We start from the raw sequence: 26,277 nt of genomic DNA, 5'->3' as shown, positions 1-26,277 counted from the left end.
GGGGAGTACTTCAAAAGTGACTGTAGTGATACTCAGCAATGAGGTATATACATTTTTTCTAGGATGAGTTCACGAACTTAATTGTCCTACCTTGTAAAGTGGCACAACCATTTGGAAAAATAGTTGGGCAGTTTCTTTAAAAGTTAACCATTTGTGTACCATATGATTTAGCCACTCTGCTCCTCTTAATTACCTAAGAGGAACAAAAGGATTTGACCATATAAAGACTTGTGACAAATGTTCACAGAAGCATTATTTGTAATAGCCTAAACTGAAAATAACACAAATATTAATGAATAGGCTGATGGATAAAGAAAGTATGATATATCACAACATTAGTGAATCTCAAAATAATTATGCTAATTGAAAGAAAACAGACAAAAAGAGTACCTACTGATTTAATTTACATAATACAATTATATTACGAATAAATTTGTAGGGACAGAAAGCAAATCATTGATGGCCAAGGGATGAGGTGGCAGTGGCAGAATGGGGAGAGGAGTGGAAGGGAGGGATTACAGTGACCCGTGATGAAACTGCTGGAAGTGCTTGTAATTTTGATTGCATTGATGATTTCATGGAGTATATGTGCATAAGTCAAAATGTATAAAATTGTATTCTTCAAGTATGTACATTTATTGTATGTTGACTAATACTTCAAAAAACCTGCTACAATTGTGCATTTTTATATTGCCAAATGTTATTTTTTCACATTAGATATTTTATTTGTAAGAGGTAATGATTCTTTCAGTGGACCAGTTACAGGGCATTACAGATGGTTTACCTTTCTAATTTTGAAAACAATAGTGATAAGGTCTCTGAAAAATATATTGCTATAGAATCATTTTTATTTCAGAAAATTTCATGTTATCTTCCATTATCAAACAAGGAGATGTCAACTAGAGAGCAAATTAGTAAAACATAATGATTATGTCAGAATTATGAAAGATATTTTGGGTTATTGTCAGCTCTGCAGTGCACGATGTTAAAATAAAATCTAAAACGATGGTAAGCTTAAATTTGCATTCCAATTCTTAACAAATTTGTGAGCATTATGTAGACCTTTGGACACCTGGGAAGATTTATAAATAAATTTAACTTGGCAAACATAATTATAATTTGAAACAAGTGGAGTTGGGTCATGACCAACTGACTTAGATTCAGTGACTTGAATACAGGGACCTATTATGATGATATTAATAGGAACTCAACCTAGAGAAATTAATTTTTTTCTCCTAAGGGTAACAGGCATACAAGATATTATCACTAGAAGAGATTTAATTCTCAATGGAGAAAGCTGGATGGCGGTATTTACATTTGACTAATGGGAACCTCTGGGCAGCAGCCAAGCTGCCTGAGTCTTATCTGTAGTCACTTTAAAGGACACCTTCTGCTCATCTGTCCCCTTAACTGTTCTAAGTTTTTTATTAATGGCATGTGAAAGAAAGAAAGGAAAACAAATTTTACAACTTTCCCACAATAGTTTGTCAAGGCAACCCAGTGCACAGCCCACTACCATGCCAGTTTTAAACCTTTGTTGAATTGTTGATAATAAATTATGTAGCCTGGAGAATAAGAATTCAATGCAGTTACTAAATTGTTTTCACTAAGTATTAATATCACTTATACTCTTAAACTGAAATTATGCAATAAAAAATAATTATGACCAGTATTTGCCAGATACATAGAACATGTGAGGCATTCTATGTACTTTATGACAGTTAGATTTAATATTTACAAGATTAGCGAGGTCTGTGTTATTTGTCTTCTTTTTACAGATAAGGAACCCCGGCACAGAGAAACTAAGTAATTTGTTCTGGGTCACATTGCTACTGAATTGCAGAATTATGATTTGAACCCAGGTCTCTGATTTTCAACCTCATGCCTTTTCCACTACATAATTCTCCATTTTATCTACCTATTTCAGTAAGTACCCTTTGATAGTTTGGGTAAATCAGGAAAAGATACACAAATTAACATCCATGAAAGGTTTTGCTGAGCTGTGGGTAAAAAGCTAAAATCATGTCAAAAACTTGAGTTGAGGTGTGTGTGTGAAGTATCAGCAGGAAACTAAAGGAGGCAATATGACTGAAACCTGAGGGTTATTTTCCTTTGTAATTTTTGTGGGGTAGCACCTTTCCTTTGGACATCTACTAAATAAGAGAAATAGGGCACAACTTCTCTAAGGTTCTTTTTCCTGACCAATTACATAAGGTAGTACATTAAGTCCTTAGTACTAGGTTGGATATAACATGACAAACAATAGTATCACTACTGTTTTTTTACTAAGAAACAAATGTACCTTTTAAAGACACATACATTTCACTCCTAGGTATATATCCAAGAGAAATAAAAAAACATTTGTCCATGTCAAAATTTGTACACAAATGTTCATAGTAGTAGTATTCATAACAGTCAAAAAGCAGAAACAACCAAAATGTCCATCAACTGGCGATGAATGGATGAATATGATCCATATAATGCAATATCTACATAATGGACTATCCATATAATGGAATATTACTCACCAATAAAAAGGAATAAAGTAACTGATTGACACTACAACATGGACGAACCTTAAATACATTATGCTAAGTAAAAGAAGGTAGTCACAAAAGACAACGTGTTGTATGATCCATGTATATGGCATGTACAGAATAGGCAAATCCATAGAGATGGCAGGTAGATGAGTGGTGGCCTTGGGCCTGAAGGCATGGAGGTGCGGGAGACTGCGGAGTGACTGCTGATGAGCATAGGCTTTCCTTTTGGGTGAACAAAAATTATCTAAACTTAGATTGTGGTGGTAAGCAGGACAATACTGCAAATACACTAAGCATTTTATTGTACACTTTAAATGGGTGAGTTGTATGTCATGGGAATTATATCTCAAAGTTGTTTTACAAAGATCAGCATATAAACAAGGTGTATATAATCAACCTAGATCAAAGTAATCTGAAAAAATTCTCAGTAATTTGAATGTACACTCCTAGAAGATATATCCTTAAGACAAAAAGACAAAAAAAAGTAAAAGATATTTAGTAATTGTACTAATATTGCTATTTTATAATTAATATATCTATGTATTAGGTTCGTATGTAATTCATTAACTTAATTATTTACCCATAAACAATTATATTAATGTTTTTAGGAATTATTACTTCAGAGTAAGTAAAAAGAGAAAAGAGATAATACTGAAGTCACAGAGTTAAGGAAAAATCCTTAATCTTAAATTTGAATTGTTAATACCAGTATAAATTCATGACACATTTTTTTCTTTTAAAAATATTTAGTTCCTAGCTCTACCCATGGAAAAAATTCCTGGCAGTAATGTCAACACAGTAGCAATAATCACTGAGCCAGATTGAGATCTGTAAATATCCACTCTTACTGAAAGGAACCAACTGTCTGTGGAGAAATGACTGATGGCATGTTCTGGCAAGAAATGTACAAGATGAACATGGAACATCTTACCATGATAGGACTCATGGAAGTGACCAAAGACCACTGTGGTTGTGTCAAGAGGACTCAGGAGACAACTTTCAAAGGACTGTTACAAGCCAAAGATGGGTATTTGTGCCTCAAAAGAATAATGACCCCAATGGATTGAAGCAAGCACATTAAAATGCATGAATTAAAAATGAAAGAGAACTCATTGATCACCTTTAAAAGTTGCTAGGGCACCAAATATACAAAAAAATTGGAAAATAAAAGGGAAAAAAGCATTTGTTTTTCTCTTGCTATACAAACTGTGTAACCAAATACTTGATGAGCAAAAGATCTTTTTAATAGAAAAAGTTCAACTAATAAATGCAGAATGACAGAATCAGGAAATGATCAGGTTGCAACACCTAATGAAATAATGCATGCTGACTGCTGATACAATTAAGAGAATGATTCATAGGGAACTTCATACTTGGTAGATTAGGCAGACAGAACCTGAACCTATTGTTAAGTTTTAAATCACAAAAAGAGAGACATGCAGGCATTTTGTGCCTCCTGACATGATTTGATCTAAAGTATTCAGCATCACCTATGATGTATTTGTGCCAAGAAAATTAAATTCAATTAGCCATCAATTGCTATTTTACAGAAAATACAGAATGAGAGAGGAACATGCTAAATTACAATCAAGGAAGCAATAAGCCATGTCCAGAATGGGGGAATTTCTGTAAGATAAATGAGCCAGTTTCTTTAGCAAATAAATGGCAAGTAATAGGGTAAAACAGATTTTTGTTACTGATTAAAAGATATCTGAGAGACTTATCAACCAAATGCAATTTGTAGATCTTACTTAAATCCTGATTAAGGAAACTGGAGGAAATTAGTCCAAATATGAACTGCTTATTGAAATGCTGTGTTTGGGCATAGAGAGGTTAACAATATGCCAGGGATGTTATATATAGGATTATTAATTGGTTGACATGTTAGGCTAGGCAACTTCTAAGATTCCTTTCTTCTTGACAATAGTAATCCCAAAGTTAATCAAAAGAAACTACCCAATGGGACATGTACCCAAGTATGGTAGCTTTTGTTTCCAAAGATGGTCACAACTATATCTCCCATTCCACCTGCTCTTTTGCAAGGAGGCCTTACCACTCACTCATCAAGGAGTGAAGTGTCTTTCTCTGATGCTTGATTTTGAGCTGGCCCTGTGACTGGGTTTGGCAAACAGAGTGTGGTGAAAGCGAGGTTGTGTAACTTCTGATGCTGGACCTTAAGAGAGTGACTGCTTCCTCTTTCTTAGATCCCTGAACCACCATGTAAAGAGATCCAGCTACCGAGAGAGAGAGAGAGAGAGAGAGAGAGATCATAGAAAAAGAACAAGTTGCCCATCCATCCCCTAATTGTTCCAGTCATTGCAGTTAAGTGGCCAGATATGTCAGTGAAGCCATTGTAGATGTTCAAGCCTCAGCTATTTCAGCGCTGCAATTGATCCTAATTTCCAACTGATCCATCAGCTGAATGCAACCAAGGGAATGACCCCAGCTGATACCACATGGTAAAGAAGAGCTACTCAACTGAACGCTAACTCTTGAGTTCTTGAGCAAATGTAATGATTGTTGCTTTAAGTCACTAATTTGAGAGCAGTTTGTTATACAGTGATAGATAACCTGGTGTACACAGGATAAAACAACCAGATGTAGTCTTGACCTCTGTAAGTCTTTAACCTATGCTTAAGCCTGATTTAAACCCCACAAAAATGGCCGTAAGACATTGGACACAGTATGTATTAGACCAATAAGAGTTTGCTTCACCATCCCACTAACTCCACATATAGGAAGATTGAGGAAATAGCCATAACCCTGAACCCAAAGACACTGCAAAGAGTTACCATTTGGGCTTGAGTAAGTGAGATGGTCCCTAACTGGGTTAAACTTCAGTCTTAGACAATAGCACATATTTGAGAGGAAGAGAGACATAGCTATTAAATAGTCTTCTCTTTCTGATGGGCTGAAATGATGAGATGAATTATTTTTTCTCAAAAAGAGAAATAGGTGGGTATTAAATGATACCATAGGATGTAGACAAACTTCCAAGAATAAAAAACAAAATACATATCTATAGATTCGGGAAACTATGACCATGTGTACTTTCATTTCCTGTACTCCCACCAATATTATCTTGATGAAATGTCACACAATCCTAGATTCTTAGCTGTGTTTATGGTGGTTCTCATCATCATCATCACCCTAATCTTCATTTCAGAAAGGAGAACCTGAGTGGGAGGTAGTGAACCCAAAGGGAAAAGAAAAGGCTACAGAGTGGGGGATATAGCAAAGGAGGAAAGAAGAGGTGTAGAGGAAGGAATAAAAAGATAAGAACTCTTGGTAAAGACAGAGAGGTAAGATGAATAAGGATCATAAAAATAATAAAGTAGCATAAAATCTGCAAAGCAATTTGCTGTTTATAAGGAACATTAATATATGTTATTTAATTTAATCTTTTTTATACTAATGTTTTATTTACATTAATTATGTGGATGAGGAAATATGGATGGGGCTGAAAGACTACAACTTGATAATTTTTTTCTATTAAAATATTTACTGAAAATCCACTTTGTGCCAGTCACTATGCTAAGTATTGGAAATATAATTGTTAGCAAAACAAACATCCTATTTGCCCTTATAACTTAAAATCTAGTAGACAAAAAAAGCATCATTCAAATAATCGCAAAAGAACTGTAAAATTGCAACAAATGCAAGGAACGTGGTACTATGAAAACATAGAAGAACGATTTTATCTAGTCCGATTAATCCTGATTACAGGTTTTTAGACAAACAAATTGCACAGTTACCTTGCTTAAATCTGTTTTATGAAGATATTTCACCCAAATATGGTGGTACATTAAGGAATTAATAAGTATTTTCAAACAACTCTTACATTTTTAAAATTAGTTTTCCAAGGAGGAAATGAAAATGTTGCTTGATTTCTATGCCCAGCACTGTGTGCCTCTAGAGTGCCATCATTTACTGGATCAGGATTCCATACTCTGTAGCCTTTAGTCAAGAACTGGTTAACAAGGATGCCTGGGGAGATAGGGCCATGGTGGGGAGGAACCCGTTCTAGATATGAAAATTTCACTGCCACTCACTTGCGCAGCTCTTATTAAAGTATAGCTCCCAGTCTGTCAGCTGTGGGGATGATTAAAGGCTGTGCTTCTGATCCCCAGGGTTTCCCTTTTTTTAGACTTCTCAGAGTAAATGTTAGTTTTAGTTTTATGCACCATCAGATAGAAGAGACTGTGATCAGATAAGAATTGTATTCACAAACTTCTGCTCTAGAAGAAAAGCATACAGTATAACCACTACACATCCAGTAGTACTTCTACTCTCAGACCATAAAACCTAAATGAACACCATCTTCTCAAATAACCCCAGGTGGTTACAGCTTGTTAATTCATTAATCCCTCTAAAAGCCCATGGCCAAGTTTGATAAGAATAAACAGGAAACTAAAATACAAAGAGTTGAATTGATGCTCTCTGGGTTCCCCAAATTGAACAAGAACCAGAGTTGTGCAGCTCCTTTTTCTTAATACAGACATTCTACAAGGGCTTCTGAATGAAATGGCCACTGTTGACCTGTCTTAGAAATGTGCTTTTTTACTCTGTGCTAATTAATCTATTTAATAGTTTGTTTCTTTTCCTTCCACATTTAATTTGGGACTCTTCACCCTTAGGTATCCTTTGCAGACTTTGATTTTACCCAAAACTTGAAGTTTGGGCTTTTGTAATAACTCTTTTGTTTTATATTATCTTGATAAATAATTCCATGTGACAATATTTGACCATAAGTATCACCGGTGCTATCTTTTCAGTTAACCCTGATTGTCTTCTCGTATCTTTCTGATCTCCCTTCAGTAAATTCTTTTATATCTTACAGCTACTGATTTTTTCTTTAATCCACTATGGTCAGAAAACATACTTTGATTTATTTTCTTTGCTGGTGAACATACCATGTCCACTTGAAAATAATGTGTATTTTGTAGTTGTTGGGAGTATCGTTTAAGCCCAGGTGGTTCATAGCGCCATTCATATCATTTATGTTTTTACTGAATTTTGCCTAGATCTTGTATCAAGTGCCAAGAGAGGTGTAGATAGCTCTAAGATAATGCAATTGTCTATGTCTCCCTTTAAATCTGTCATATATTTTGAAACTATTATTAGGTACGTACATATTTATGACTACTGTTTCTCTTTTAGTAGTTAAACTTTTATCTTTATGAAATGATCCTTTTTATCTCTGATTGTATTATGTTTGGCATCTTATTTTATCTGTTATTGAGTCCCCCAGTTTTCTTATACTTAACTGTTTGCATAATATATCTTTTCCATCCATTTACTTTCAACCTATTTGTGTCTGTATTTTAAAGTTCATTCTTATAGAGAGTATATATTTGGGCCTTTTTTTGTCAGTCTTTTATGATTACCTCTTATTTTTAATTGGAGCATTTAGTTCATTAACATTTGTTGTAATTTTTATTATGGTTGGATTCAGAGCTCATGTTTTATTTGATTTTTGCTTTTCCCTTCTGTTTTGTTTCCCTTTGTTCCACGTTTACTACCTTCTTTTGGATTACTTGAATTTTTTTTAGAATTCCATTTTAATACATATATTGACTTTTTAGCTATACGTCTAAATATACACAGTAAACATTTAACAGTGAGGTTAGAGTTAACATTGTTAACAAAATGTAAAAATCTTGTACCTGTATGGACGCATTTTTTGCAACTCTCCGTTCTTTATACTGTAGTCATCATTATTACATGTATAAAATGAAACCCTACAACACCATGGTATAATTTTTTAAAACAGTCATTTATTTTAGTAAGAGGAAATATAGCCCTTTATATTTATCAGTATATTTTCAATTTCAGATTCTCCTCATTTCTTTAAGTTCTGATCTTCCATCTGATACCATGAACTACCTTGAGCATTTCTTGTAATGTAGGTTGTCTGACAATCATCTTCCTTTATCTGAAAATGTCTTTATTTTACCTTTACTTTTGAGGGATATTTTCACTTGATGTAGAATTTTGGGTGGACAGATTTTTTTTCCTTTCAGCACTTTCACATTTTGTTCCACTATCTTCTGATCTCCATTGTTTGTGAGGAGAAGTGAAGTCATTTGAATCATGTTTTCCCGTGTTTATACGTCATTTCCCTCTGGCTGCCTTCAATATTTTCTGTCTTTCTCCTTTGTCGAATTATGTACTTCACCTCCCTCACACACGTGGTGACTTTCCAGTGGGTGTGGCTGTCTTGGACTTGGAGGCTATGGCTTTTATATTGGCGTTTTCATCATTCTGTGAACTGCCTACTGTGAAGTGCTGTACCTCAGACTAAAAGTCTTTTTTATACCTCGTTAAATTTTACTCATTGATGAAGACTCAGCTTAATCATCACTTTTTCCAAGAAGCTTCTCTGAATCTCTATACACAACTGGATGTCTCCATGAGTTCAGAATGCATTTGGCTGCATTTAACAGGAAATACTATTACAGTGAATTGAACAAAACCAGGCTGTTTTTCTCACCTAATATGAAAGTTAGAGGTAGTCATTCAAAGCTGATGTAGCAGCTCAGCTAGGGCATTAGGGACCTAGGTATTTTCTCCATCTATTTGCACTTCTCTCTGCATAAAGCTTTTGTTCTTATAGTCTCAGTATGAAAGTTATATCCCTGGACATTATCAGGTCAGACAATTAAGTTCGCGAACTCATCCTAGAAAAAGTGCTACATACCTCAGTCCTGAATATCACTATGATTACCTTCGAAGTACTCCCCTTGGGAAGCTGTGCACCGATGCCAGCAACTAGTCCATCCTTCAAAGCAATTTTGGAACTCTTTTTCTGGAATGGCCATCAGAGTTGTTGTCGTATTACCATTGATGTCCTGAATGTCATCAAAATGTCTTCCTTTCAATATTTCCTTTATCTTCGGGCAAAGAAAGAAGTCATTGGGAGCCATATCAGGTGAGTAGGGAGGGTGTTCCAATACAGTTATTTGTTTACTGGCTAAAAACTCCCTCACAGACAGGGCAGTGTGAGCTGGTGCACTGTTGTGATACAAGAGCCATGAATTGTGGGCAAAAAGTTCAGGTCGTCTAACTTTTTCACACAGGCTTTTCAGCACTTCCAAATAGTAAACTTGGTTAACTGTTTGTCCAGTTGGTACAAATTCATAATGAATAATCCCTCTGATATCAGAAAAGGTTAGCAACATCATTGCAACAAGTTCGCGAACTTAATTGTCAGATTTCATATTCAATAAATGAATATTTATGGAATATGGTTGACTGAAGAATAATTTTTCATTTTCCATTTGAAAATGTTACTTATGTGGACTAAATAGTAGAATTTATTATTAGACAGGTGAAGTAGAAAGGATACTGGATATAGAATCAAAAGGATGTATTGAGTCTCTGCCATTTGCTAGTGATAGAACTTTGAGCAGGTCACTTCACCTCTCTGGACTGTCACCTTGTCTGAAAAATGGAGACTGAATTCCTTCTCACCACATGTAGTAAGAAAATATAAAATCAGATAAATTTCTTTATAAAGCCTAAAATGTACAAAGGAAAAATGGCATTTTAAATTAAAATAATAAGAAAATAGGTTTAAAGTTTTACTTAAGAATAAAGATTCCCTGGAATGTTTCTATACCTATAAGTTTGATCATATAAAAAGAAACATAGTATTAAAATTCAAAGGACTCTTAGGGGTCAGATTTTAGTTTAACATCCTTATTTTACAGTTGAAGAATCTGATGACTAGTAATTCTAAGTGCATTTTTTCAAATTATGAGCTGTATTGAGTGTTTAAGAGTCCCTTTTCCCAAAATTAAAAAAATATATATATGTTACTCTGTCTAAATGTGATAAGTTATAGAAAAATATTTGTCAGTACCAATTCTACATAATAAATATGGAGGCTTAGACACAGAAGTTGAAATGTTCTACTTGAGAGCACTCCACATATTCAGGATAGAACTGGGAAAGCGCGCGCGCATGCACACACACACACCCCCCACCCCCCCCCCCACACACACCTCAGAACCCCACAGTTTCTCTAAAAATGCTTCCAAAACGTTGTAAACATGCTTCTAAATCTACGTTCATAAACACATTATTTTAATTTAAACGTAGGTTTTAAAAGTTACTATTTCTCAGATTTTTAAATGCATTCTCTTGGAGAATATTATTCATTTATTAGCACCTTCTTTCATCCACTGCCTTTTTTCTAGCCCCAACCCAACCATTACATCACTTCCTATCATGTGTGATATGCTGGTTGCCCAGGACAGTCTATTCATTCTGACAATCAGGAAGGTATGCTTAAGGCACTGACATCTCTAGAAATGCTGCTGTAGTTGACACTGCCCTTAGAAGTTGTGTACACACAACCTAGCATTTTAACCTGTGGTTTTATATTGTTTTCAATTGATGATTTGCACTCTTCACCCCCTCACCTTCTTTTTGAGTTGTCATGGACTGAATGTTTGTATTCCCTGCCCCTCCCCACCCCCCATTCACAGGTTGAAGCCATAACCTCCAGTGTGGCTATACTTGGAGATAGGTCCCTAAGGTAATAATTAAATTTAAATGAATTATAGGGGCAGGGCCCTGATCTGATAGGATTAGTGTCATTATAAGAAGAGATACCAGAGAGTTTGCCCCAGACCCCAATTCACAAAGAAGAGGCCAGGTGAGCATACAGAAAGAGGGTAGCCACCCACAAGCCAACAGAAGGCACCTCAGAATGACACCTACCTTGCTGGCACCTTGATCTTGGACTTCCCAGTCTCTAGAACTAGGAGATATAAATTTCTGTTTAAGCCACTGATAAAAGTGAACCGATGTCTTGGGATGCTTAACCATGGAGCTGGGAGGACTGTGGGTAGAGCTGGGCCCCCCCTGTTGACTCTCTAGCCTTGACTTCCTGTTGAACTTTGTGGTAACTTCAGGGAGAGGGATGCTAATAAATAGAATTGCCATCTTGGAGCCGGGCTTTTATTTTCCTTCTTCACGTGGGAGCCCTGGGTGGGAGGTGTATGTTCCCCCACTGTGGTAGTGGTTTTTGTTTCTTTTTCCTATTTCCCCTGAATAAACCGTTTTTCTTGTGGATTTATCTGGAGAGTTATTTTTTGCCAGTGGATACCACCTAGTCTGTGCTATTTTGTTAGGGCAGCACAAGTGGCCATAACAACATACCATGGATACATGAGTAGTTCTAGATATTAGTATATTTCCCTTGGTTGAGTTAGTGGTAGTGGTAGGAAAGATAACTGTGTGGACGTGTGAAATCTTATGGCTGCTTTGTTGGCTTCCTGATTGGTTGCATACTATTGGAGCACCTGAATACAGCTGAATAGTTGAATAGTTTTTCTTTCTTTTTTTTTTTTGTATTAAAAACTGGGTGGCTTTTTTTTTTTTTTTTCCCCTCAGTGATTTCAAATAGTTGGCACAGTTGGTGCTGTTAACGTGTTTCAAAACACAGATGCCTTTTCGTGGTACTTAGAAGAAACCAAGTCTCTGTGCTCTTTTTTATTTGTTCCTTTTTTGCCCCTGCTAAATCGATGATATATGGTTGCCTTTTCATTGTTTTGCTGAGGTTTATTTCATCGCCTCACACTTTTTGTTCATTAGACAAACACAGAGTAGATGATAAATAGTCATTGGGAAAATAACGTGTTAGACAAAATGCAACAATGTGTTTCACAGAAAATGTCGTGTCACAGATGCATTGTGTCTAGAGTAAAACAATTTAAAGATCTTTTGTGTGTAGGGAAATGCATCTTTTTTTTTAAAAGCCATGGGAAAGACACCATTTTAGTCTGTTTTATAGGTGTTTAACACTGGGCAAAATAATGATTAAGCATGCATTTGGCCATAGTCCCAAAGCCTTTCTTGTACAATCCCATAAGACCCTATACATATTTCTCTGATAGCACCAGATACACTGAAATTACCTTTTCCCCTGTTCATGTCCTTCCTCAAATGGAATCTCCTTGAAATCAGGAATTTCATCTTAGCTTTGTTTTTCATTTAGCACAGCACATGGCTTATACAAGGCACTCACTAAACAGTTTTTATATTTGATTACATAAAAATGTTCAGGGGATCTGTTTCTATTAAGCCAGACAATATAATTGCTTAAACATTGGAAAATCAGTATTTTTTTCTCCTACTGCTCACACACCAAGGTATCCATTTAATAGTACACATTACATATTATTTTCCCACTTAATTAAAACGAGTGTGCGTAGATAGGATCTTAGAAGGAACTGAAATTTTCAGGCGAGTTTGAATAGTACGGAAATGATTCATTGCTGGGTTACCTTTGTCTGTGAGAAAGGCTAAAGAGGAATCCGTTTGCTCCAGGAAATAGAGGAGCTAATTCAAGAATGTGAAAGGCTAAAGTGTAGTCAACCAGGCATTTTCCTTTCCTCATGAATGGAAAGAAGCCTGGTCAGCGAGACCAAGTTAAAAGTAAAGTAAGACTATGATAATAAAGGAGTTGAAGTGGGAAGGTAGATTTACTGGTAGAATCTTTCCTTCAGAGTTGGATGGATCAGCACTTAGTTTTCTGAAATCATATTTGATGATTTGATGATATTTTCAAGATCTATTTTAGTTTATTCAGAAGTCTTAAAATTTTTTTAACCTTTTTATTTTGGAATGATTTTGGGTTTACAGAAGTGTCACAAAGATAGTACTCAACTTCACCCAATCTCGACATCTTACATAAACATAATATTTATGAAAATTAAGATTTTTACCATTGCTACAATACTATCCACTAAATGATAGACTTTATTCAAATTTCCCCAGCTTTTCTACTGATGATCTATTTCTATTCTAGGATCCAACCTAGGATTCTGCATTTAATCTAGCAATTCATGGTTCTTTAAATTTCACTTTTGAGTCTTACGACAGTGCCGTGAGTCTTACAACGATGTATGCTCTACAGAGCTTTTACATCAAGTCAGTTGTATGTTTTGGCCAATTCCTGATTTTAATTCTCTTATCTTCTTGTGTTCATTATTTGTTCCCCATACACAGTAGGTTTCGTAAATCTCTCTCCAATTCACAGTCCCTCTCTGGCCCCCTTTCTCTCTGCCTTGCCTCTTTTTTTCTGAAGACCCCTTGCCTCTGACCAGACAAGCTGTCTATATAAAGTAAATTATCTGAAATGTACAATTTTCATTTTCCTTTTCATAATTCGGGTTGTTAGAGAAAATCCATAAGCAGAAGTTGTCAAGTCAATCTGACAGGTTTGTTAATGTTGTATTTAATTTGTATTGTAACATAAATGGTAAAAGTTTTAATATTTTGCTTAAGGTATGGGACTAAATAATAACTTTCTGTCCTTTCTAGTGATTACCATTTGAGAATATCATGATTCTTTTTCTGAAAATAATGCTTTCTCTTAGCTAAGGCATCACTCACATGGGGGTAAAAAATTTTATTCCAGTCTTTTTATCAGAGAATGCTGGAGTCCATGCATAAGCTTCAAGCACATCCATGAATTAATAAAATTATGCTTGTAGTATTTTGTTTGTAGGTGTATTTTTTCCTAGGCAGGCGGGTCTACAACTCTCATCAAACTTATAAAAGTATCTGTCTCTTGATTTCAAAAATCAAGGTGAAGAACCATTTCTCTGGAGCTGGGAGTGTGGGGGATTTAACATCATTAAAAAGTTTGACTTCCAAATTTTAATGCAAAAGCTATTTGGAGGTATAAAATAACTCTAATTACCTTAAATTCACAAAATAAATATCCTTTCTACTCTATGTAATGATACAGGAACTTAAAGTTTATTGTGATCTTTGTTTTAATACTTATTATATTTTTATACCTGTATTCTTTTGTGGTAAATTCTTTCTTTTTTCCCTTTATATCCAGAGTTCTTTTCAACCCAGTTATTATTCCTCTGCCTTTGCTTGTCTGTTTCACAAGCCATTCTTTCATCTATCATTCCTACCCTGTTCCTTTCCCCTGACAAGATTGCTTGGTGGGCATTTGCCTGCTGCCTCCTCCATTCTGGTCCCTACTCCTCTGCTTGCTGCGGGAAGTGCTCTGGCTAACAGAGTGTGTAACCATAGGGACTGCCAGTGCCAACAGCATACCAAAAACACAGCTCTGGAAGAACATCAGCCTGACCCTTTCATGGGCGCTTCTTTACAGAAAGCAGCCTATGTCCCTGGATAGAGTTAGAACTTTATAGCATGGAACTAAATTTAAACATAAAGGAAACTCTATCCCTTTTCATTTGCGAAGCCACATCTTACCTAGTCATTGGAAGGGGAAGGGTGAGGTTAGGAGGATAAAGGGTGGGCTGTTGCCCCTCACCATCCATATTCAGGCAAACTGCTACTATGCTGGTTCCCATAGAGTGAGATAACTCCCCTGCCTACCGCTACCCCATCAAAAGCCATGTGACGCATAAGTCACTTTGTTTAGTTGTGTGTTTAATAGCTAAAAGGGGTTCATCTCAAAGCTAGTTTTTAAACATAAAATGAAGACTGTGACTCAATAATACTCAATGTATTATAATTGTCATTACCATAGTTCTGTTTATTGAGCAGTACCTCTTACCAGATACTCTGTTATATGCTTTACATACATTATCTCTAAATCTACCAATAGTCCTAAGAAAGAAATAGTATTACTATTCTCACTTTTCTGACGAGGAAACTGAGGATTACTTGGTCCGTGGTTACTCTGCTGGCAAGTGGTAGAGCTGGCCTTATACTAAGGTTGAAGGCCAGAGTCACAAACCTAAAGCTCTAGTGCACTTCAGTGACCGGTTCGCAATGAGTTTCTGTTGTTAGGTATTACAGGCAAGAATAGGGTGGCAACGGGAGGGAGAGGGGAAAGCAGCAACAGGAATAGGGAGGCATGTTCCAGACTGAGGACTGTATTAAGATGCGTGTGTTTCATTTACCTAATTAGATTGTTTTCCTTGAGGTCAGTAATTTGGTTTCTCTTAAGTGCCTTATACATAATAGGTGTTTAATAAACTTAAAACATGGGGAGGGTAAAGGGGAAGGAGAAAGGACAGATGGGTTGAAAAGGAAGTAAAGAGAAAATGAGAGTCGCCATGGAGAATGAAGAAAGAAAATGATGGGGAATGCATACATATGTGGGGAAAGGGTAGAGAAGAGACGGCGGCAAAAGGAGACAGACAAAAAATGAGGTAGAGGAAGATGAAGGGAGAAAGCCCAATTCATTTTCACTTTCTGGCTCAGACAACACCCACTTGGAGTCTGGGCTTTGAGCAATTTTCATTATGAAATTTAGTCCTTTGAAGCATTAACCACATTCACCTCTGAGTGCAGGTTTTCAACAACAATTTCGTCCTTTAGATAACTTCCAACCAACAAGGATCCCTAAGTCTTCTATGACTGGCAAAGTACGGGAGGAGAAAACCAGGAGTTTGCAGCAAATATATAGGTAGCAACAGCCCAAAAGGAAACGTGTCATAAGGGCAATAAGTGGGCTGAGGACAGGAAACGACCTCTCGTTTGGATGGGGAAAGGTAAGAAAATAATTTTTGAGTGCAGAAGTAATTCATTACCAAACAAATGGTAAAATTACAAGGTTAGACTTGGCAACAATGAGATTGAGGGGTACGACACTTTAAGAAGAGGGAACATTATTTACAACAGTGCAGAGTGGAGAACTTATTTGCTGGAATGCAGCACACGTATCTGTTTGCTTGCCACTCGTCACTTTCAGCCCCTCCCCCACCCCCACCTTTCCAGCAGTTCATTTCAGCCTTTTCAGTCTCCTTTACCACTTCTTTTCCTCTGCGCATCCCTAAGTGTTAGTGTTTGCTACATCCTATCCTAGAGTGTACAGACACTTTTAATGAACCGTCTTAAGCCTTCTTGGCTTCCCCTGTCTCTGAAGTCCTTGCCCACTTGTTTTAGCCCTGACACTGCCATAGCTACCGATTCTGGGTGGGCTTCACCAGCTGCTGCCCCACTGACTTCACATGGGTCCCACCTGCAGCGCTTTGCCTCATGTTCACTGTGTGCCACTTGCCTCCCAATTTGGGGCTTTCTGACAGCCAATGACTCATAAGATACCCCAAAGATCCTACTGGCCACATATGCAAAGAACAACCCAGAAGTGGAGGGGATGTGTGAAAGTTAACATCACTGGGCAAACCTTTGACCAATGGCAGATGGGAACCATGATTTGGGGCTCATATATTCTTTTCCCCTTCTGACCCCTCCCCCATACCGTGCTGAGCTCAGATCTCTTGAAAATTTGATATTAGGCAGCAGCCAGCAGGGTAAAGCAGACTCCTGTTAGTCCTACTCTCTCCCTTGACTCATTTCCCTATTTCACCTTCTATTTCCATTGGATTGTACACCCTAACATAGTAGCAGCACAAACGCGCCTCCCCATCCTCCTCCTTCTCCTCCTCCTCTTCCCCCTCCCCCTCCTCTTCCTCTTCCTCCTCTTCTTCTTCCTCCTCCTCTTCCTCCTCCTCTTTCTCCTCTTCTTCCTCCTCCTTCCCCTCTCTGTCTCTGTCTCTGTCTCTTTTCTACTATTAGTAATCTCATCTACTCCCTTGGTTTCAGGCATCCTCCATGTGCACACGAATTCCCTATCTACATATCTAACCCAAATCTCTCCTTTATAATACCCAGATATAGTGATTTGAGTATTTCTAGTTGGATTTCTGACAGGTGCCTCAAACTTCTCTAAAATAAAATTAAATGAACCACCTTCTTCCACCATCCAGCTGTCTAAACTACATATCTGGGAATCGATCTTAGCAAGTCCCTCTCCTTTCACCCTTTGATTATGTTTATCAGCAAAGCTTGCCAGTTCTCTCGAAATCCTCCCTGATGCACCCGTTTCTCTCCATTCCCACTGCAGTACCCATGTTCAAGCCAACATCGTCTCGTTCCCAGCTTTCTGCAACGTCCTCCTACAGGTCCTTTGACTACATAATTTGCCCCTCTCAAATCTCTACAGGTGATCTAGATAGATGTTCCCCAAAGCACACATTTCATCTTGTTACAACCCTGCTGGAAATCCTTCAATAGCTTTCAGATAAAGTCCAGACTCCTTAGTGGCTTCCAAGGTTCTCAGTTCCCTGCACTGTCTGCTTCTTTAAACTCTTGATTCTACATCCTCATGTTTACCTGGCCATGTTGAATGTTTTCAGCTTCTTAAAAGAGCCAGACTCTGTTTCACTCATTGTTTGTCCTTTAGACATTTGCGTTCCTCTCCCTTAATCATTCTTCCTTTTGCCTCTCTGATTTTACTCATTCTTTCCATCTCCACATGAGTGACACCTCCTCATGTGTGAGAGTTTGAGATTCAGAATCTGAAGCAGTCGTGGGTAGTTTTGATCTCTAAATTGGGGATTACAATTTAGATGGTTTAGACTAGAGAGTTGGAAGAATTACTAAAACTTATCTGAAGATGAATGGGATGATGGCTGGCAGAAGGAAAACCAGCCAGCTGCTAAATACATTTGAGGAAAGGGAGAGAGTTTCCCAGAGATCAGTATACAACAAAGTGAGGATTCTGCTTTGATATGGGATTGCCATTGCAGATTACAATGGAGGAGGTTATTCCCTAAGCTGCCAAGTCAGTGACCACTATAGCAATAGGTATAAATAAGCGTAGCTCTGATCTTTGGGCTCAATGATGCTCCTCCAGCAGAGCCACAGCTGTGTCCAGAGGGAGCTGAACAGCGACAGCTCACATCCTTTGTAGTTCCAGTGGCACAAAACAACAAAACTCCAGAGGTAGGCAGAGACTGTAGTAATTGTGTATACTCAAGTACACATTAGGATAAGTTAGATGCTTCTACATACAGAACTGAGTAGAGGTCAAGTTGATGGAAGTAGGTATACTTCATTAAATGATTAAATTCTGTGCACAACCCAATTTACACCTCCAATCTAATTTTCTCATGTAAGTCTTTTATGTTTTTATACCTATGGTCCAACATTTGTGGGCCATTAAATAAATTCCACCAGGAAGCTTAAACACACACACGATAAATGAGAAAGAATTACTAAAAATTAGATCAACCTCATCTAAAAGTCTATGCCTGCGTACACGCAGCAAATGGTATCGTCCACTGTGCCAACAACACTTGATAAGTGGAACTAAATGTTCAACTCCTGAGAATCTCGGAAAACCTGACATAACAAAATCCTGACATCAGTTTCACTTTTAAACCATATTTTGGATATTTAATTAAAAATGATCTAGTCACCTATTTATTCATTTAACATACATATATTGAATGCACCAGGACAACAACTCTGCTCTGATGGGGTTTATAGTCTATTAGCAAGATAGGTATTAAATCATTGGTTCATTCATTACAGTGCTACTCAGTGGGACAAGGAGAAATATCCTTAAGTTCTTTTTGGCCTTCTGGGCTCCTGGCTAGATTAACTGAATTTTGCAACATCATAAATTATGTTAAACTGAAGTTAAGGCTAACACATTTTAGATAAGACTTTTATTGATTTTTCTAAAAAGTTTCTATGTTTAAGTTCCATTGCCTGGAAAGAATTGACTCATCTGTGACTTAAAACAACAACAACAAAAACACACCATTTTTTTCTAGGTTCCATGTGTGAGTTCTATCACCTAAAAGAATTAACTCACCCATGAGGGATGTGTAATGATATCCAGAGAGACATTTCCCTGGTTCTTGGCTCAGGTCCCTGACGATGGATGAGCTGCAGAACACAGTGTGTTAGGAAAGTGATTTAGCAATTTATTCCTCATCTGAAACCTGTGACACAGTTTATCCTCACTTAACAGGCAAGCATACTTCTAAATGGCTTTTTCGAGGTCCTATCATGAGTCAACAACAGAATAAGGATTAGAATCTGTCTGTGCCTGAAGTGCAAAACTCTTGTCATAAATTCTCTCAGGCCATACTTTCTCTCAAAGAATATTATCTCTTATTTCCAGAATGAATAGATCAAAATAATTGACTCCAAAGTAACTTCCTGATGCAATGTGCCATAGAAATGGTTCTATAATGAAGCAAATGGAAAATATAAGCATTCTTAATGTGTTAATCATTCATTGAACAGTGCGGCCCTCAATTTAGATCAGACTTAAATGACTTTAAATAAATAATCAACTGTGTATCGGCACAGAGGTGGTCCAAAAAAGCTCATAAGAAGGGATGAAATAGGTTAGGAAGAAACTAATTGAAAACTCACTGCAATCTGAAGGAAAAGAAAAGTAAGTCATGGAAGACTCGAATGTGGGTTGTGGAGTTGAGCTAACAGTACTGCCAAAGCTCAAAGTAGAGAAAGCTGTCTTTAGGGCTGACCAAACATGGAGAAGAAATCATGATTGTAGGAAGGCAAAACTGGAGGAGCTGTGTGGGAGCCTTCAGCAGCACCACAGAGAAAAGTAGCCCCATTCCACCCTGGGAAGGCTGCCTTGCTGAAAGAGTGAGAAGAGTCCCTGGCTAGAAGCCTCGGGTTGATGTTTAGGGAGAGTTGGAGGCAGGATGAGACACAAAAGAAGGTCAGAGATCAGGAGGCCTGGACTTGGGTGTCCTTCAAGTCTCAGGAAGAAGTAAGTTGGAGGGAAAGGTGCACAATTCCAAAATGCTAAGGGGAAACTGCTGAATGCCAAGAGAACAGAGGCTCTTGGGGAGGATAACTTGTAGGGGGCAAGTCCTGGCAGAATTTTAAGTCTATGGCTATAATTTCACCTCAGGTTTCTGGCACTTATACAAACCACTGAAGGGTTTCAATTTTATGGAACCCACTGGTGGGAAAGCTGCCCAGTAATTCAGTTTCCCTCTATCTGTATGTAACACATTGTTTTTGTAGTGAAGAGATCATTGAGTTTTCAGACAGCACAGAAAAATTGCACTTTTCAACTGCAGGTGTAATACCTTTTTTTTTTTAAACAACTGTCAAAAGTCCATTATTGGAAAATCAATTCTACAACTGATTTCTCACAACAGATTAGAGATAGCCAGCAAGTGACTTTCAGGACATACTCTTCCAGACTCTTTATTTTCCTTTTCTTCCCCCATCCATAGGCTATATCTAAGTGAGATTCGTACACTGTTACACTATTTACCTCCCAGGAAGAAATATTTCTTGTCTCTTTAGTATAAAGCCTACTATCCTTTTCATAAGAGTTATAAAAGAACTTGATTTATGCTTTCTTAATGAATAACGATGTTCAGCATCTTTTTGTGTGTTTGTTTGCTATCCGTACTACTATATACCTATTATAAAATGTCTAAATATCAAAAATAAAGCAAAAACCCCCACAAAAATTAGCACTAACAAGTCCTGGCAAGAATGTGGAACCCCAGGAACTTTCTTACGTTGTTTGTGGCATAGCCACTCTAATACATGGTTTACTACTTTCTTATGAAGTTAAACATAGACTTACTATATGACCCAGCATTCCAAGTCCTATGTATTTACCCCAGATAAATGAACACTTACATTCACACATGCAGAGAAACCCAAACTTCCTTCAACAGGTGAATGGCTAAACAAACTATAGTGAATTCATACAATGGAATATTACTTAGCATTAAACAGGAACAAACTATTGATACATATAACAACGTGGATGAATTTCAGATGCATTCTGCTAAGTGAAACAAGCTAGTCTCAAGAAATCACATACTATATGATTGCTGTATATGATATTCTGGAAAAGGCAAAACTATAGTAACAGAAACGTAACAGTGGCTGCTGGAGGTTATAGATCAGGGAATGGTGTGACTACAAGAGGCAGAAAAGGGAATTTGGGGAGTGATGGAATGGTCTGTTCTGATTGTGATCATGGTAACATGACCCTCAGCCTGTGTTAAAACTCAGAACTGTATACTGCTCAAAAATAGGTGAATTTTAATGAATGAAAATTATAAACAAACAAACCAACTGTTGAAGACGTTTGTCTTTATTAAGGCAGTAGAACTGGTCCCCATCCAGATGAGCTCCTCAGTTGTGGATAGTCACACCTTAGTTAGACTTAACATTTGGTCTTGAAATGCTGATGTAAAGCCTTTTAGAGGTGGGACCTAGAATCAGGATTTCTGTAGTCATCCTACTTCTCTTTCATGAAGGAAGAACTGATGGGAAATGTCATTAATGCAAAGAAAACAGCTCCATTTGAAACAAAAGTTTTAATTTATTCTTTTAAAACAAAATTCACATCACATGTTTGTTTTGTTTTTCGTACATAACAGTGGGTCTTGGTGGGCCAGAGATGAGATTGAGCAAGTCCACAGGGCAAAGTGAGGTGACAACTGTCTCCACCCCACCCTTGTCCCTGTTCAAATATCTATTTGCATCTATTGAGTCTTCTGGAGGTGGAGGGTTGGTGCCAGCAGAAGCATGGCTGGAAGAGACGACAGCGCCACTGAAATCCAATTCATCATTAGAGAAGAAAAATCTGGTAGGAGAGGAGCAGTGGTCTGGAGTAGAGTAATGGCTGAAACCTACTCCAATGGGGAGTACACGGAAAGGGCCATCTTTAGTCCTAGGTAACTGCTTTGTCCCTCTACCAGCACCTAAGTGTCACACAAAGGAGAGAACCTTCTCTCTCTGGCTTCATAAGTGACTGTGAAGCTGAGCATCATTAAGTAAATTTGGAGAGACTGAGCCAGGGTAACAAAGTGACTGGAAGCAGAAACCAGGGAAATGCTAAGAGCTTAGAAGGAACAAAACAAGAGGTGGGGATTCCAGCAACACTGGGACCGAGATGACATTGAGGGCCACTCCCACTGCCAAGGCTCCAAAGACAGAAATGCTAGGTAACAATATAAGAAAAAATTATAATGCCATATAATCAAAAAGAAAAATATTAGATATTAAAAATGAAGAAGAAACATGAAAACAGGATAGTAAGCTTATGAGCTAATGCCATGACCACTGACCAGTGGGGTATTGATCCTAAATATGATCCGAATGGCCAGGAAGTTGGGTTTTAGTGCCCAGGCAAGGGCCATAAATGTAGCCTTGCCCCTGTCCCAAGCTGAGAGCTAGAAGTAAGATTCTTGCACAAATCTCAAAGATAAGATGCCACAAGGGTTGCCTCCTCTATAAACCTGAATCTGAAAATGGCAAGGAATCATGTTATTAGTCTGGGACTCTGGGTAAAAAGGAAAGTTGGGGAACAAAATTAAGGTACAAACAAAATACTAGGAAATAATGTCAAGGAAGTTGGGTGAGCTTGCTAGAGAGCTTGAGAGAGAGGCAGTCAGTGTCCCAGCTAAGGGCATGTACTCTGGAGACAGATATCTGTGTTCAGATCCCAGCTCTACTATTTACTAGCTGTGTGATCTTGGACAAGTTACTTCCTTAAATTTGTGGTGGTTTTTTTTTTTTTTTTTTAATTGCTATAAGAGTTTATCTGAGCCAAACTGATGGCATTGCGAGTAAGCAAGATCTCAAATGCTCCCTCAATTTTCTCAATGGTAAAATTAGATAATAGTGCCTACTTCATCAATATTAACTTACGAATATCTTACCTCTAAAATGTTGGGTATATTGATCTAAAAAATCATTTTAGGAAAAAATTATGACGTGTGGAGAAGCTAACGCCATTAAGGTTATTTAGCATCCTCTTTAAAGTCAAGAACAGAATAAGAATGCCAACTATTACTGCATCTGTTCAGTGTTGCACTTTATTGTGATAGCTAAGAAAAAAGAAATAGCACCAATGGTATTTTTCTCTTCAGAAAAGTTCCAAGTGACTTTACAAATAGAAATAATAAAGGTGCATTAAAATTGCCATGCATGAGATCAAATTAGAGGCATTAGTTGAATTCCTATATACTATGTATTAAGTTGGTGCAAAAGTAATTGTGATTTAAAAGGTTAAAAACAATTGCAAAAACCACAATTACTTTTGCACCAACCTAATACTTCAAAGAATTTTTAAAGTGTAATAATAATAAAAATAATAACAATTGACATAGCAAGAAAAACTCTGATATACCTAGAAATAAATCTAATAAATGACGTGCAAGACCATCATGAAAAATATTATAAAATATTATTGAAGGACATAAAAGAAGACTTAAATAAATAGAAAGACTGGTCAATGAATAGGAAAACTCAGTATAATAAATGTCACCTTGGAAATAATTTATGAAGTCTGAATGCTAATCATAGCCCAGTAGTAAAGAGCCAAGAATAGTTTAAGTAATTTTGAATAAGAAAAAAATGGGAGGATGTGATGTGCCGCACAGATCCGTCTCTAGGAGTGAAAGAATTAATGCCCCCAAATGCTGGGAGCACTGCTGCTGATAGATACTTCTTAGTTGTCAACTGCCTTCGGATATTGCCCTCGTTGAAAAGAGCCATCCAGCCCAAGGCCATACCCCTTGTCCAGGGCAATATTCTGATCAATGCTGGGGGAATAAAGGCCCAGCCCTTTGTCCCACTTTGGGACAACTCTGAAAGGCTATCCCAGCTCCAGAGCTGAGACTGCATCACAGCTCAGCTTCTCCTTCTGCCCAATTCAGCATTTTTCTTCTCTCTTCCATATATGTTAATCCCAAGAGGAATCCCTAGTAAACCTCCTGCCTGCTAATATCTATCTCAGGGGTTTCTTCCCTTGGAAATCCAACCCGTGACTGAGGACTTTCTCTTTCGGATATCAAAACCTGTTTATTATAAAGCTATAGTGCTTAAGATAGCATGGAACTAACTTCAGAATAAATGAATAGATGACATGAAACTGAAAAAGAGTGCAGAAACAACTTGGTATATGAGAAGTGACATATTAAATTGGTAAAAAATTCACTGTTTGGTAACAGTTGCTCTGACAATTTTCTATGCACATGGGAAAAAACATTAGGTCTATTGCCAAAAAATTACCATGAGGAACAAACACCTAAATGTTAAAAGCAAAAAATAAGTATTTTAATAAAATGTAGAATAGTGTATTTGTGACAAGGCAGGGAAAAAACCTCTTAAACGAGATGCAAAGGTTGAAACCATAAAGAAGAGATTGATAAACTTGATTATGTACATTAAAATTTTTCATTATACATCTCAAACTTGGAGATGTATAATCACTAGAGGAGTGGAACTCAAGCTACATAAAGACCTTCCACAAATTAGTAAGAGGGACAAACACCAGGTAGAAAACTAACAAAAGGTATAAACTACAAATTTGCAGAGTAAGAAACACAAATGGCCAAAAAACTTAAGGAAAAATGATCAAACTTACTAATAATTAATGAAATGTAAATAAGGAGATGCTATTTCTCATCCATGAGGGAAACAAAAATAAGTACAAATATACCAAATGTGGGGGAAGATGTGAGAAAATAGCAGCAGCCTCTTTGGAGAGGAAAATGATCGTTTCTCATAAATTTTATTTCATATCTGTTATATATATATCTTTGAGAAACTCATAGAAATTTGTATACAGTGACATGAACACTGATGATGAGTGTAATCTTGTTTGTATCAGCAAATATTTGGAAACAATGTACATGTCCATCAATAGGGGATGGATAAATAATTATAGTATATACAAATGATGGAGTAATAATATACAGCAGTTAACGTGAATTAAACACATACATGTTTCAACAAAAATCCTGAAAATATAGTATAGAATAACAATGTGTGTAGTAAGATATTACCATTTATTTATCAAATTTAAGCATTGAAATAATAATTGTATACAATTTACAAAAAATATATGAGTGGTAAATATTTTTAAATATGTTACAGAAAGGAAGTGAAACAGCTTCAGAAGAGTTGCTGTCTTTGGAGAGTGAGAAGAATGAAATGGGAAAAGTCTTCAACTGTATGTTACATTTCATTTTTAATGAAAACAATCTGAAGTGAAAATAATCCGAATATAGCAAAAGGTTAATATTTGTTGATTTTGTGAGGTAATATGATTTTGAATTATAGATAGTCTGTGCATTTCTCTACAGGTTTGAAATATTTTATTATATTTATTTTAAAAAATTTAAAAAGCAGTGGCATGTACTAGAAGCCAGAAGTGAGCAGGAGTCTTGGGCTGGTTTTGCAAACATTTGTAAAACACGGCTTGAGGTGTTTCGAAAATACTTTGAGGGAATCTTTTAGTTTTTGAGATAAAAGTCACATAATGTAAAATTTATCATTTTAATCATTTGAAAGTGTATACTTGTGACTTTCAGTATATTCATAGTCATCACTGTCTAATTCCACACATTTTCCATCACCTTTTTGTGGAATCTTGCAAGGAACCAGAAATCCTGCATTAGCAAATGATCAAGATATTAATATTAAGTGATTTTATAGTAATTCACAGAGAGAGACCCGAGATTATTCAATTTACGTGTTTTAATTGTTGTCTAAGTTGAGCTTTAGGGTCTTAATATTGCCCCCATAGATAAGAATAGCCTTTACCAACTTCCAGAGGTACTCAGGAATGCCTTTTCATGGGTGGCAACTTCACCCTCTGCCCCATGTGATTTCATTCTCCTCGGAACACTGCCTGGACCAGAGAAACAGATGTGTCCTCTGCCTAAACCCTCTATGGCTATTTTCTCTTGCTTTCCCAGAGTGCTAGAAGACTTAGGGTTTGCTACAGACTGAAGGTTGTATCCCCCTGAAGTTCATAGTTTGAAATCCTGATCCCCAATGTAATGGTGTTTGGAGCTGGAGCCTTTGGGAGGTGATTAAGTCATGAAGACAGAGAAATAGGTGTATCTCAAAAGCTTTCCTTTATTGATACTTACTCAGTTTAAGAGGTTTTTGACCTTTCCATCGGACAAATAAA

At 36.9% G+C, this 26,277-nt stretch overlaps 1 protein-coding gene and 1 long non-coding RNA gene across 3 annotated transcripts in view; one reads left to right on the top strand and one right to left on the bottom strand.

Annotated features, from left to right (window-relative positions):
* Positions 1 to 26,277, top strand: part of LOC109447443 (uncharacterized) — a 172,410-nt gene that overhangs the window by 25,582 nt on the left and 120,551 nt on the right. Inside the window, exon 4 of the long non-coding RNA XR_012498336.1 lies at positions 25,236 to 25,311. This is a non-coding gene — a long non-coding RNA (uncharacterized LOC109447443). The remainder of the gene's footprint in view (positions 1 to 25,235; positions 25,312 to 26,277) is intronic.
* The window catches only part of PHYHIPL (phytanoyl-CoA 2-hydroxylase interacting protein like), a 127,869-nt gene that overhangs the window by 73,806 nt on the left and 27,786 nt on the right, over positions 1 to 26,277 (bottom strand). The window lies entirely within an intron of this gene.

This window comes from Rhinolophus sinicus, linkage group LG07, assembly GCF_036562045.2.
Source record: "Rhinolophus sinicus isolate RSC01 linkage group LG07, ASM3656204v1, whole genome shotgun sequence".
Lineage (NCBI taxonomy): Eukaryota > Metazoa > Chordata > Mammalia > Chiroptera > Rhinolophidae > Rhinolophus > Rhinolophus sinicus.
Note: the sequence above shows the minus strand (reverse complement) of the source record. Positions and strands in the feature narration are given on the sequence as shown.